Consider the following 12,775-nt stretch of genomic DNA (forward strand, 5'->3'; position numbering starts at 1 on the left):
TTGTCGGTGCAGCAAGGGCGGGCGACGGCGAGGCGAGAGGCCTACAGGATCCTGAAGATGACACCGAGACAGACCACCCCACCGGACCACACCTCACCTGAGCAGCCGTCGGTGGCACTGGCAGCGCCGCGGCGACGACCCTCGATCTAGACGGCGACACACTAAATTGATAACTTGTTTTTTTACTGTCATGTGGGGCATACAATGGCACCCACGCATCCTCACTTTTTTGTTTTTTGGAAAAAACACGTATGGTCCAACCGACATGTGGGCCAAAGAAGGGGCATCTACGCCACATCAGCATGGGCACAATCCATGACGGTCTGGATGGTGTATATGGAAAAAATGGTAGGCTCGACAAAGCCCACTTGTTCGATCCGTGAAAGTTTCCGTGACGGTAGCCCGACATCCGTCTTCAAGGGCCTGCTGTTTTCCAGCCCACACGCGGCTTACTAGTCGGTGACGGTATGGGTGACGGATGGGTGTAAACTGTCATAATCGGTGACGGATATAGGATCGTCAAAAAAATCCGTCATGGATTAACTAATTTCTTGTAGTGCAAGGAAGTAGAGAAAATAGGGAGGATGGAGCCGCGGGATCGGGGAAGGGTTTTGGGTGGGCCTGGGAGTAGGATTCGTACGTTTCGCGTGTCCGGACTCCCGCAAAGCTCCCCCGCTATTGTCTTCGTTTTGCGGGAGAAATCACGTTCGGACCGCCCCACGGACCGATACAAGACTGCGTTGAATTGCTTCTACGGTCCGGACAGCGCGGTTCAAATAATTGCGGGAGGTTTACCGATCCACCTTGGAGATGCCCTAACTAACTACATTAACATTTGGAGTGCGGTTTTTCTTAATATATTTGGAGATTCTCAAAAGATGCGAAACAACTCACAGTGTGATGAACTCTATAAAGTAACGACAAAATATGTTGTCTGCCAGTATGATCATCTTTTTCCATACATAAAACAGAAAATATAAATGTGTTCCCTTGTCTTTTTCTCCACGGATGACATAAAGAGTCATACAATATTTATGAAACTAGATTATACCCCGCACGCTGTTGTGGAGATCTCTTGCAAAAAATGATGAAATTTGAAATAGATATGATAACTTGTATTCGATTGTTATATATGTTGGAAATATGCCCTAGAGGCAATAATAAAATGGTTATTATTATATTTCTTTGTTCATGATAATTGTCTATTGTTCATGCTATAATTGTGTTATCCGGAAATCGTAATACATGTGTGAATACATAGACCACAACACGTCCCTAGTGAGCCTCTAGTTGACTAGCTCGTTGATCAAAAGATAGTCATGGTTTCCTGACTATGGACATTGGATGTCATTGATAACGGGATCACATCATTAGGAGAATGATGTGATGGACAAGACCCAACCCTAAGCATAGCTGAAAGATCGTGTAGTTCGTTCGCTATAGCTTTTCCGAATGTCAAGTATCATTTCCTTAGACCATGAGATTGTGCAACTCCCGGATACCGTAGGAGTGCTTTGGGTGTGCCAAACGTCACAACGTAACTGGGTGACTATAAAGGTACACTACAGGTATCTCCGAAAGTGTCTGTTGGGTTGGCACGAATCGAGACTGGGATTTGTCACTCCGTATGACGGAGAGGTATCTCTGGCCCACTCGGTAATGCATCATCATAATGAGCTCAATGTAACCAAGTGGTTGATCATAGGATCATGCATTATGGTACGAGTAAAGTGACTTGCCGGTAACGAGATTGAACGAGGTATTGGGATATCGACGATCGAGTCTCGGGCAAGTAACGTACCGATTGACAAAGGGAATTGTATACGGGATTGATTAAATCCTCGACATCGTGGTTCATACAATGAGATCATCGAGGAGCATGTGGGAGCCAACAGGGGTATCCAGATCCCGCTGTTGGTTATTGACCGGAGAGTCGTCTCGGTCATGTCTGTGTGTCTCTCGAACCCGTAGGGTCTACACACTTAAGGTTCGGTGACGCTAGGGTTGTTGAGATATTAGCGTACGGTAACCCAAAAGTTGTTCGGAGTCCCGGATGAGATCCCAGACGTCACGAGGAGTTTCGGAATGGTCCGGAGGTGAAGATTTATATATAGGAAGTCAAGTTTCGGCCATCGGGAAGGTTTCGGGGGTAATCGGTATTGTACCGGGACCACCGGAAGGGTCCCGGGGGTCCACCGGGTGGGGCCACCTATCCCGGAGGGCCCCATGGGCTGAAGTGGGAGGGGAACCAGCCCCTAGTAGGCTGGTGTGCCCCCCCCATGGGCCTCCCCTGCGCCTAGGGTTGGAAACCCTAGGGGTGGGGGCGCCCCACTTGGCTTGGGGGGCACTCCACCCCCCTTGGCCGCCCCCCCTTGGAGATTCAATCTCCTAGGGCCGGCGCCCCCTCGGGGTCCTATATATAGTGGGGGGAGGGAGGGCAGCCGCACCCTAGCCCCTGGCGCCTCCCTCTCCCTCCCGTGACACTCCTCCCTCTCCTTGAGCTTGGCGAAGCCCTGCCGAGATCACCGTTGCTTCCACCACCATGCTGTCGTGCTGCTGGATCTTCATCAACCTCTCCTTCCCCCTTGCTGGATCAAGCTCGAGGAGACGTCTTCCCAACCGTACGTGTGTTGAACGCGGAGGTGCCGTCCGTTCGGCGCTAGGTCATCGGTGATTTGGATTACGACGAGTACGACTCCATCAACCCCGTTCTCTTGAACGCTTTCGCGCACGATCTACAATGGTATGTAGATGCACTCCTCTCTCCCTCGTTGCTAGATGACTCCATAGATTGATCTTGGTGATGCGTAGAAAATTTAAAATTCTGCTACGTTCCCCAACAGTGGCATCATGAGCTAGGTCTATGCGTAGTTTCTATGCACGAGTAGAACACAAAGCAGTTGTGGGCGTCGATATTGTCAATTTACTTGCCATTACTAGTCTTATCTTGATTCGGCGGTATTGTGGGATGAAGCGGCCCAGACTGACCTTACACGTACGCTTACGTGAGACTGATTCCACCGACTGACATGCACTAGTTGCATAAGGTGGCTAGCGGGTATCTGTCTCTCCCACTTTAGTCGGATCGGATTCGATGAAAGGGGTCCTTATGAAGGGTAAATAGAAATTGGCATATCACGTTGTGGTTTTGGCGTAGGTAAGAAACGTTCTTGCTAGAAACCTATAGCAGCCACGTAAAAACTTGCAACAAACAATTAGAGGACGTCTAACTTGTTTTTGCAGCAAGTGTTTTGTGATGTGATATGGCCAAAGGTTGTGATGAATGATGAATGATATATGTGATGTATGAGATTGATCATGTTCTTGTAATAGGAATCACGACTTGCAGGTCGATGAGTATGACAACCGGCAGGAGCCATAAGAGTTGTCTTAATTTATTTATGACCTGCGTGTCAACATAAACGTCATGTAATTACTTTACTTTATTGCTAAAGCGTTAGCCATAGTAGTAGAAGTAATAGATGACGAGACAACTTCAAGAAGACACGATGATGGAGATCATGGTGTCATGCCGGTGACAACGATGATCATGAAGCCCCGAAGATGGAGATCAAAAGGAGCAAATGATATTGGCCATATCATGTCACTATTTGATTGCATGTGATGTTTATCATGTTTTACATCTTATTTGCTTAGAACGACGGTAGCTTAAATAAGATGATCCCTCGTAATAATTTCAAGAAAGTGTTCCCCCTAACTGTGCACCGTTGCGAAGGTTCATTGTTTCGAAGCACCACGTGATGATCGGATGTGATAGATTCTGACGTTCGAATACAACGGGTGTAAGCCAGATTTACACACGCAATACACTTAGGTTGACTTGACGAGCCTAGCATGTACAGACATGGCCTCGAAACACGGAAGACCGAAAGGTCAAGCATGAGTCGTATAGAAGATACGATCAACATGAAGATGTTCACCGATGTTGACTAGTCCGTCTCACGTGATGATCGGACATGGCCTAGTTGACTCGGATCATGTTTCACTTAGATGACTAGAGGGATGTCTATCTAAGTGGGAGTTCATTGAATAATTTGATTAGATGAACTTAATTATCATGAACTTAGTCTAAAATCTTTACACTATGTCTTGTAGATCAAATGGCCCATGCTAATGTTGCCCTCAACTTCAACGCGTTCCTAGAGAAAACCAAGCTGAAAGATGATGGTAGCAACTATATGGACTGGGTCCGGAACCTGAGGATCATCCTCATAGCTGCCAAGCAAGATTATGTCCTAGAAGCACCGCTAGGTGACGCACCCATCCCAGAGAACCAAGACGTTATGAACGCTTGGCAGTCACGTGCTGATGATTACTCCCTCGTTCAGTGTGGCATGCTTTACAGCTTAGAACCGGGGCTCCAAAAGCGTTTTGAGCGACATGGAGCATATGAGATGTTCGAAGAGCTGAAAATGGTTTTCCAAGCTCATGCCCGGGTCGAGAGATATGAAGTCTCCGACAAGTTCTTCAGTTGTTAGATGGAGGAAAATAGTTCTGTCAGTGAGCACATACTCAAAATGTCTGAGTTGCATAACCGCTTGACTCAGCTGGGAGTTAATCTCCCGGATGACGCGGTCATTGACAGAATCCTTCAGTCGCTTCCACCGAGCTACAAGAGCTTTGTGATGAACTTCAATATGCAGGGGATGGAAAAGACCATTCCTGAGGTATATTCAATGCTGAAATCAGCGGAGGTGGAAATCAAAAAGGAACATCAAGTGTTGATGGTGAATAAAACCACTAAGTTCAAGAAATGCAAGGGCAAAAAGAACTTCAAGAAGGACGGCAAGGGAGTTGCCGCGCCCGGTAAGCAAGCTGCCGGGAAGAAGTCAAAGAATGGACCCAAGCCTGAGACTGAGTGTTTTTATTGCAAGGGAAGTGGTCACTGGAAGCGGAACTGCCCCAAATACTTAGCGGACAAGAAGGCCGGCAACACTAAAGGTATATGTGATATACATGTAATTGATGTGTACCTTACCAGTACTCGTAGTAGCTCCTGGGTATTTGATACCGGTGCGGTTGCTCACATTTGTAACTCAAAGCAGGAGCTGGGGAATAAGCGGAGACTGGCGAAGGACGAGGTGACGATGCGCGTCGGGAATGGTTCCAAGGTCGATGTGATCGCTGTCGGCACGCTGCCTCTACATTTACCTACGGGATTAGTTTGAAACCTCAATAATTGTTATTTAGTGCCAGCTTTGAGCATGAACATTGTATTAGGATCTCGTTTAATTCGAGATGGCTACTCATTTAAATCCGAGAATAATGGTTGTTCTATTTATATGAGAGATATGTTTTATGGTCATGCTCCGCTGGTGAATGGTTTATTCTTAATGAATCTCGAGCGTAATGTTACACATATTTATGGTCATGCTCCGTCGGGAATGAACATATTCATAGTGTGAATATCAAAAGATGTAAGGTTGATAATGATAGTCCTACATACTTGTGGCACTGCCGCCTTGGTCACATAGGTGTCAAACGCATGAAGAAGCTCCATGCAGATGGGCTTTTAAAGTCTCTTGATTACGAATCATTTGACACGTGCGAACCATGCCTCATGGGTAAAATGACCAAGACTCCGTTCTCAGGAACAATGGAGCGAGCAACCAACTTATTGGAAATCATACATACTGATGTGTGCGGTCCAATGAGTGTTGAGGCTCGCAGTGGCTATCGTTATGTTCTCACCCTCACTGATGACTTGAGTAGATATGGGTATGTCTGAAGGAAATATGCCCTAGAGGCAATGATAAAGTTATTATTTATTTCCTTATATCATGATAAATGTTTATTATTCATGCTAGAATTGTATTAATCGGAAACATAATACTTGTGTGAATACATAGACAAACAAAGTGTCACTAGTATGCCTCTACTTGACTAGCTCGTTAATCGAAGATGGTTATGTTTCTTAAACCATAAACAAAAGAGTTGTTATTTGATTAACGGGATCACATCATTAGGAGAATGATGTGATTGACATGACCCGTTCCATTAGCTTAGCACCCGATCGTTTAGTATGTTGCTATTGCTTTCTTCATGACTTATACATGTTCCTATGACTATGAGATTATGCAACTCCCATTTGCCGGAGGAACTCTTTGTGTGCTACCAAACGTCACAACGTAACTGGGTGATTATACAGGAGCTCTACAGGTGTCTCCAAAGGTACATGTTGGGTTGGCGTATTTCGAGATTAGGATTTGTCACTCCGATTGTCGGAGAGGTATCTCTGGGCCCTCTCGGTAATGCACATCACATAAGCCTTGCAAGCATTGCAACTAATGAGTTAGTTGTGAGATGATGTATTACGGAACGAGTAAAGAGACTTGCCGGTAACGAGGTTGAACTAGGTATTAAGATACCGATGATCGAATCTCGGGCAAGTAACATACCGATGACAAAGGGAACAACGTATGTTGTTATGCGGTCTGACCGATAAAGATCTTCGTAGAATATGTAGGAGCCAATATGGGCATCCAGGTCCCGCTATTGGTTATTGACCGGAGACGTGTCTCGGTCATGTCTACATTGTTTTCGAACCGTAGGGTCCGCACGCTTAAGGTTTCGATGACAGTTATATTATGAGTTTATGAGTTTTGATGTACCGAAGGAGTTCGGAGTCCCGGATGAGATCAGGGACATGACGAGGAGTCTCGAAATGGTCGAGACGTAAAGATCGATATATTGGATGACTATATTCGGACATCGTAAAGGTTCCGAGTGATTCGGGTATTTTTTGGAATACCGGGTAGTTACGGGAGAAGCAATGGGCCTTGATGGGCTTTAGTGGGAAGAGGAAAAAGGGCCAAGGGGCTGCTGCGCCCCCCCCCCCCCCCCCCCTCTAGTCCGAATTGGACTAGGGAAAAGGGGGCCGGCCACCTTTCCTTCTCCTCTACTTCCTTCTCCCTTCCTCCCCTCTTGGTGGACTCCTACTAGGACTTGGATTCCTAGTAGAACTCCACATCCTGGCCGCACCAATTGCCTTGGCCGGCCTCCTCCTCCTCCATCCTTTATATACTGAGGCAAGGGGCACCCCATGAACACAAGTTGATCTTCGTGATCGTTCCTTAGCCGTGTGCGGTGCCCCCCTCCACCATATTCCACCTCGGTCATATTGTAGCGATGCTTGGGCGAAGCCTTGCGACGATAGAACATCAAGATCGTCACCACGCCGTTGTGCTGACGGAACTCCTCCTCGACGCTTTGCTGGATCGGAGCCTGGGGATCATCATCGAGCTGAACGTGTGCCAAGAACTCGGAGGTGCCGGAGTAACGGTGCTTGGATCGGTCGGATCGTGAAGACGTACGACTACATCAACCGCGTTGTCACAACGCTTCCGCTGTCGGTCTACAAGGGTACGTAGATCACACTCTCCCCCCTCGTTGCTATGCATCACCATGGTCTTGCGTGTGCGTAGGAATTTTTTTGAAATTACTACGTTCCCCAACAATGTCTACTTAATGAAACACAAGTCTGAGACCTTTGAAAAGTTCTAGGAATTTCAGAGTGAGGTTGAGAATCAACGTGACAGAAAAATCAAGTTCTTGCGATCAGATCGTGGGGGAGAATACTTGAGTCACGAATTTGGCACACACTTAAGGAAATGTGGAATAGTTTCACAACTCACGACGCCTGGAACACCTCAGCGTAATGGTGTGTCCGAACGTCGTAATCGCACTCTATTGGATATGGTGCGATCTATGATGTCTCTTACCGATTTACCGCTGTCATTTTGGGGCTATGCTTTAGAGACTGCCGCATTCACTTTAAATAGGGCTCCGTCAAAATCCGTTGAGACGACATCGTAAGAATTATGGTTTGGGAAGAAACCTAAGATGTCGTTTCTAAAAGTTTGGGGATGCGATGCTTATGTCAAGAAACTTCAACCTGAAAAGCTCGAACCCAAGTCGGAAAAATGTGTCTTCATAGGATACCCTAAAGAAACTATTGGGTATACCTTCTGCCTCAGATCCGAAGGCAAGATCTTTGTTGCCAAGAATGGATCCTTTCTAGAGAAAGAGTTTCTCTCGAAAGAAATAAGTGGGAGGAAAGTAGAACTCGGTGAAGTATTACCTCTTGAACCAGTAAGTGGCGCAGCTCAAGAAATTGTTCCTGAGGTGCCTGCACCGACTAGAGAGGAAGTTAATGATGATGATCATGAAACTTCAGATCAAGTTGCTACTGAACTTCGTAGGTCCACAAGGACACGTTTGCACCAGAGTGGTACGGCAACCCTGTCTTGGAAATCATATTGTTAGACAACAGTGAACCTTCGAACTATGAAGAAGCGATGACGGGCCCAGATTCCGACAAATGGCTGGAAGCCATGAAATCCGAGATAGGATCCATGTATGAAAACGAAGTATGGACTTTGACTGACTTGCCCGATGATCGGCGAGCCATAGAAAATAAATGGATCTTTAAGAAGAAGACAGACGCGGATGGTAATATAACCATCTATAAAGCTCGGCTTGTCGCTAAGGTTATCGACAAGTTCAAGGGATTAACTACGATGAGACTTTCTCACCCGTAGCAAAGCTGAAGTCCGTCCGAATCATGTTAGCAATTGCCACATTCTATGATTATGAGATATGGCAAATGGACGTCAAAACGGCATTCATTAATGGTTTCCTTAAGGAAGAATTGTATATGATGCAGCCGGAAGGTTTTGTCGATCCTAAGAATGTTGACAAGGTGTGCAAGCTCCAACGCTCGATTTATGGGCTGGTGCAAGCATCTCGGAGTTGGAACATTCATTTTGATGAGATGATCAAAGCGTTTGGGTTTACGCAAACTTATGGAGAAGTCTGCATTTACAAGAAAGTGAGTGGGAGCTCTGTAGCATTTCTCATATTGTATGTGGATGACATACTGTTGATGGGAAATGATATAGAATTCTTGGAAAGCATAAAGGCCTACTTGAACAAGTGTTTTTCAATGAAGGATCTTGGAGAAGCTGCTATATATTAGGCATCAAGATCTATAGAGATAGATCGAGACGCCTCATTGGTCTTTCACAGAGTACGTACCTTGACAAGATATTGAAGAAGTTCAAAATGGACCAGTCAAAGAAGGGGTTCTTGCCTGTATTGCAAGGTACGAGATTGAGCACGGCTCAATGCCCGACCACGGCAGAAGATAGAGAAAAGATGAGTGTCGTCCCCTATGCCTCGGCCATAGGGTCTATCATGTATGCTATGCTGTGTACCAGACCTGATGTAAACCTTGCCATAAGTTTGGTAGGACGGTACCAAAGTAATCCCGGCATGGAACACTGGACAGCGGTCAAGAATATCCTGAAGTACCTGAAGAGGACTAAGGATATGTTTCTCGTTTATGGAGGTGACGAAGAGCTCGTCGTAAAGGGTTACGTCGATGCTAGCTTCGACACAGATCTGGATGACTCTAAGTCACAAACCGGATACGTGTATATTTTGAATGGTGGGGCAGTAAGCTGGTGCAGTTGCAAGCAAAGCGTTGTGGCGGGATCTACATGTGAAGCGGAGTACATGGCAGCCTCGGAGGCAGCACAAGAGGCAATCTGGGTGAAGGAGTTCATTACCGACCTAGGAGTCATACCCAATGCGTCGGGCCCGATGAATCTCTTCTGTGACAACACTGGAGCTATTGCCCTTGCCAAGGAGCCCAGGTTTCATAGGAAGACCAGGCATATCAAGCGTCGCTTCAACTCCATTCGTGAAAGTGTTCAAAATGGAGACATAGATATTTGTAAAGTACATACGGACCTGAATGTGGCAGATCCGTTGACTAAACCTCTCCCTAGAGCAAAACATGATCAACACCAGAACTGCATGGGTGTTCGATTCATCACAATGTAACTAGACTATTAACTCTAGTGCAAGTGGGAGACTGTTGGAAATATGCCCTAGAGGCAATAATAAAATGGTTATTATTATATTTCTTTGTTCATGATAATTGTCTATTGTTCATGCTATAATTGTGTTATCCGGAAATCGTAATACATGTGTGAATACATAGACCACAACATGTCCCTAGTGAGCCTCTAGTTGACTAGCTTGTTGATCAAAAGATAGTCATGGTTTCCTGACTATGGACATTGGATGTCATTGATAACGGGATCACATCATTAGGAGAATGATGTGATGGACAAGACCCAATCCTAAGCATAGCTCAAAGATCGTGTAGTTCGTTCGCTATAGCTTTTCCGAATGTCAAGTATCATTTCCTTAGACCATGAGATTGTGCAACTCCCGGATACCGTAGGAGTGCTTTGGGTGTGCCAAACGTCACAACGTAACTGGGTGACTATAAAGGTACACTACAGGTATCTCCGAAAGTGTCTGTTGGGTTGGCACGAATCGAGACTGCGATTTGTCACTCCGTATGACGGAGAGGTATTTCTAGGCCCACTCGGTAATGCATCATCATAATGAGCTCAATGTGACCAAGTGGTTGATCACGGGATCATGCATTACGGTACGAGTAAAGTGACTTGCCGGTAACGAGATTTAACGAGGTATTGGGATACCGACGATCGAGTCTCGAGCAAGTAACGTACCGATTGACAAAGGGAATTGTATACGGGATTGATTGAATCCTCGACATCATGGTTCATCCGATGAGATCATCAAGGAGCATGTGGGAGCCAACATGGGTATCCAGATCCCGCTGTTGGTTATTGACCGGAGAGTCGTCTCGGTCATGTCTGCGTGTCTCTCGAACCCGTAGAGTCTACACACTTAAGGTTCGGTGACGCTAGGGTTGTTGAGATATTAGCGTACGGTAACACGAAAGTTGTTCGGAGTCCCGGATGAGATCCCGGACGTCACGAGGAGTTTCAGAATGGTCCGGAGGTGAAGATTTATATATAGGAAGTCAAGTTTCGGCCATCGGGAAGGTTTCGGGGGTAATCGGTATTGTACCGGGACCACCGGAAGGGTCCCGGGGGTCCACCGGGTGTGGCCACCTATCCTGGAGGGCCCCATGGGCTGAAGTGGGAGGGGAACCAGCCCCTAGTGGGCTGGTGTGCCCCCCCCATGGGCCTCCCCTGCGCCTAGGGTTGGAAACCCTAGGGGTGGGGGCGCCCCACTTGGCTTGGGGGGCACTCGACCCCCCTTGTCCGCTGCCCCCCTTGGAGATTCAATCTCCTCGGGCCGGCGCCCCCCTAGGGGTCCTATATATAGTGGGGGGAGGGAGGGCAGCCGCACCCTAGCCCCTGGCGCCTCCATCTCCCTCCCGTGACACTCCTCCCTCTCCCTGAGCTTGGCGAAGCCCTGCCGAGATCACCGTTGCTTCCACCACCACGCCGTCGTGCTGCTGGATCTTCATCAACCTCTCCTTCCCCCTTGCTGGATCAAGTTGGAGGAGACGTCTTCCCAACCGTACGTGTGTTGAACGCGGAGGTGCCGTCCGTTCGGCGCTAGGTCATCGGTGATTTGGATCACGACGAGTACGACTCCATCAACCCCGTTCTCTTGAACGCTTCCGCGCGCGATCTACAAGGGTATGTAGATGCACTCCTCTCTCCCTCGTTGCTAGATGACTCCATAGATTGATCTTGGTGATGCGTAGAAAATTTTAAAATTCTGCTACGTTCCCCAACAATATAGTTGTGGATATATATAGAATATAGGTAGTATTTTTCATGCATGTTGAGAGAAATATAATTAGTGTGCTTGATGAGGTGGCATGTGTGGTGAGTTGAGATATGTGCATATTGGGAGAGAATGTAAATAGCATTTCCCATGCATGTTAAGAGAAACAATTAGTGGGACGATGATGTGACATGTTTGGTGAGGTGGCATGTGTGCATGTTGAGAGAATTGAGATAATAGAGATTAATTATTTAGGTATATAGGATTTTACATGTACTCCCTCTTATTAGTGATCTAAAAGATCTTATATTTCTTTCCTCTTTTCAGAAAAATCGACAAAAAGAGTCATATTTTATATTCTCTCTCTCTTTTTCATTATCTAGTGCGCATAGATTGTGGCTCTTATACCAATGAATGTGCCGGTCGTTGTCCTTTCGACGAGATAGCCCTGCCTCCACCGCATGTGACCCACCCACCACGTGCATGCTGCTGCGAGGGATAACTCCTCCAGCGATTCCATTGGAGGTCAGCTTCGTCCAAATTTGCTTGGCCGGACAAATGTGCACTACAATCTGGAATTGTAGCAGAAAACTTATACGCACTATAAAGAGGAACGGAGGGAGTATGAGATTTGTGTGTTGTCAATTCATAGCACTATTTGCGTTCATTAATGGCTTCTAAGAAGTACAAAGGCCAGAAATCCAAAACAATTTTCTAGAACCGATCCAGAGTAGTCCCTGCTTGCCAAATGATATATATCACATGTATTATTATTTTTGCAAAGTCAAAGTCGGTAAACGCTGCTCAAGTGTATGAAAAATAATATAAACATTTACAACACCGAATGTGTACCATATCAAAATACATTTTTATGATGAATCTAATAGTACTGGTTTGGCATTGTCAACGCTGATACACTTTTCATAGACTTGATCAAAGGTTACATGCTTTGACTTTGAGAAGATGCACTATATAATATGTCAAGGTGAGAGTATATTTTAAATGATTTTAGAAAACAAGCTTTGACATTTTCTCCCGGGAAAAAGAACTTTGACCTTCTCTATTGTTTGCAAAAGACAGCGCAGTACAGCTATACCTAACACCCGTCGGCTCTCTCTCTCTCTCTCTAGCCCGGCTTTATATAAGTGATAGGTGCTCGTTGTGCACACAC

Source organism: Triticum aestivum, chromosome 4A, assembly GCF_018294505.1.
Source record: "Triticum aestivum cultivar Chinese Spring chromosome 4A, IWGSC CS RefSeq v2.1, whole genome shotgun sequence".
Lineage (NCBI taxonomy): Eukaryota > Viridiplantae > Streptophyta > Magnoliopsida > Poales > Poaceae > Triticum > Triticum aestivum.